This window comes from Uloborus diversus, chromosome 3 (genome assembly GCF_026930045.1).
Source record: "Uloborus diversus isolate 005 chromosome 3, Udiv.v.3.1, whole genome shotgun sequence".
NCBI classification, from domain to species: Eukaryota; Metazoa; Arthropoda; class Arachnida; order Araneae; family Uloboridae; genus Uloborus; species Uloborus diversus.
In genome coordinates this window covers 61,112,897-61,116,081 of record NC_072733.1, presented here as the reverse complement: position 1 = coordinate 61,116,081, position 3,185 = coordinate 61,112,897, and positions in this window count along the sequence as shown.

Genomic DNA, 3,185 nt, shown 5'->3' with positions numbered 1-3,185 from the left:
TGGTGGTAAACTTTTAATCACAGCGTTCAAAAAGTGAAAAAGTTATAGTATACGATAATTATATAATATGAGGTTAAACTTGGTCAGTTTAAAATAAATATCAAAGGTATTATGATATAACTGTTAATAGTAAATACAGACTAAACTTGGAGTGGTTTTGAGATTTGCATAAAGATCAATTTTTTAAGGGGAATTTTTATCAACAAATAAAGAGATTTTTTCCTCGTCTTTGAATTTGCGAAAATATCAATGACAACATTGTACTCTAGATTCTGAGTGAAATCATTATTTTTTTTTATTTAGCATGATAAATTAAGGATATTTTGCCACCCTCCCGTGATATGCGGGCCTGTGTCCCGCATGCCCCTGCGGCAATCAGGCTCTGTTTACTTGATTAAAGAATAGACTCTTTGGAATGCCGAAACACGTGTCTGCTGCTCTTATTACTATTTTGTCATTTTTAACATCACTTATCGCATTATTATTTCACTTATAGCACGAATGAAAACATTTTATTTATAATGTGATGGTTTTTGTTTTCCGTAATTTAGTTTCTTTACGATTGAAAATTAACATGAATATTTTCCAAAAACGTCTAGCTGCGCAAAAAAACGTTAAGTTTCACAACGTTTGAATTTAAGGTTATATATATATATATATATATTATTTATCTTTTGTTGTCAAAATTAAGTTTTTAAAAACGTATGGTGGAAAAATATATTTGAAAGCCTTAAAAATTAATCGCGCTAGCTCATAACATAAGCTGTCGAGACATTACATATTATGTGAGTATGTAGTGTGGTTACTCGCACAATTTTTTAGACCAATTTTCTGATCATTTTGAAGATACTAGTGAAGTGTATGGAACAAAGTTAAAAGAGTGCCGGTATTAGGATAAGAGCATTATCCAGGACAGGACAGTATAAAAAGACATTTCTGATCTTTTCAAAGAGACTATTAGACAAAAGGTTACTCAAAACAGTCAAACATTGGAAACTTTCTGAATGGAAAAAAAAAAAAACTTGATTTATTAAAAATAACTGTTGAATATTATTCTTTTGTCAACTGTTTGAGGTATTTCAGAGAAGTTAGTCATCAAATATTTTTAATTTAAACCAGTTTAAGTGTAGTTAAAGATATTAAAGTTAAAATAAAGAGTCACTTATATCGCATAAATAAACCTAATGGATAAAAATTAAAGTCATATTTGTTCTCAATGCATAAATATATGTACGATCAGTTCAATAAAATGTTGCGTCAAAATATGAGTTCCCTTGTCTCATTATTTAGGAGATATATATTCTAATTTAGAAGAAAAACGAACTATCCTTATGCTTTCAAATAAGATCCATATTATGTCCCCTTTTTTGTTGAACTAACAGGTTTTAAGTTGCAACTAGGCAGGAAACTACATTCCACAGATTCTCTTTTGTACTCGCTTTGATGCGCAGGTAGGCTGTCGCTCAGTGTCACGGGGCCCTAATGAAGCAGAAGGAACTCCCCAACCACTGCGGATTACGAAGGGGGTAAAATTCGTTTGAGAAAAGACTGACTCTTTATGGGTCCACCTAGTATTTCGGTGGTGACACGAATCAGAAATTCTCGAAAAACATGGCCGCCGCTTGGAAGGTTAACATCATAAAAATATGTAATAACACTTTTCTTTAATTAAATAAGTATATCAACAATAATACACTAACAATAATACAAAGTATTTACCGCTAAAAGTGATGAGAGATTGCGATTGCGAAGCTGCAAACAATGGCGGCATAGCAAGCCAGAAGTTGTTTACTGAAAATGGTCCCTAGTATTCGGAGGTTGCCGAAGACGAGGCAAGGTGCAACGAAAAGTAACGATAAGTAACGTTTCTTTTGCAACTGTTTGTCAACGTTACAAATTTAAGAAATTTGCAACGTGTTGTAACGTTTCAAAATTACGCTTTTTGTAACGAATCGATAAAGCAACGTGATATCACGTTGTGTGAGAAACGGTAACGGATGTTTCAACTAATTGCAACGTGATGTAACGATGACGTAACGTTTCAGTGTTACTTGGGTATGAATGACGAACTATAATGTTGTACTTTTCCCCCTTTACAACTGATTTTTTCTGATTTTTCTGATTAAAATCTTGAATGAACTGCCCGGTTTCAGATCAGGTAGGAGAACAGGACCCTTGCCCCGGGAAGCAAATTTAAATGTAATATGTAACTCCAAAACGAAGATCCAAAAGGATGCCATGACCTCCTTGACGAAACTAAAGAAGATTTAAAATTGCGTTTCTAGGCCTTTACTTTCGGAAAATTTCGCTGGTTGAACCATCGATATTAAGGACCCAATTAAGTCTCTGATTCACCTCTTCCACCTTAACTTAATAAACATAGCCTAAAAATGTTGGCTCCAAAATCCAAAACGTGTTTTCAGACGACAGCCCTTCCTTTCATCAAACGTCATATAAAATTGCGTTGGCATTTTTCGAAATTTTTGCAGTGGAGGACCCCGAAATCCATTCGTAAACATTACTACCAAAAACAGTCTCAATTAGCGTCTTTAGAGAAGCCCCTAATTCCACCCCCTCTCATTTAACGTATTGAAAAACAAACTAAAATTGCGTTTTTCAAACATCAGTTTCAAGAACTTTTGGGGAGAGACCCCGGATCCCCCTTTTCTCCAACACAATCACTATACCTGAAAATTTCGTTTTTAGACGGTTCCGTGGAGCCACAGCTTCCTGTCTAAACTAGCCTGAAATTGACTTCAGTTTCAAAAACACAGTTCGTGAGGGCACACTGAACACCCGTCCGCTCATAGTCCCATCGTTATCAAACAATGCTTAAAATACGATTTTGGGACTTATATTTCTAAAGAATTCCGGAGGAGAACTTCCAGGCTAATGTGCTAGGGCATATCCATGAATCGTCGAGGTGAGGTGGACAAAAGTAAATAGTTATATTTTTCAGATATTAATGTTGAAAAATATCCGAAAGATCCGTAGAAGCTTCCCAGTTTTGTTTAACGTCACCAAAGATAATATAAAATTGCGATTTTAGAAATATCCGTTATCCCCAATCCGTTATAGCTCCAAAACCATTCCTTCCCAAAAGTAGCCTATAATGCATTTCAGTTCCGAAAAATATTTTGGTTCGGAATATTTTCACGTTTCCCCTATTGTTTTCAAATCTAGCC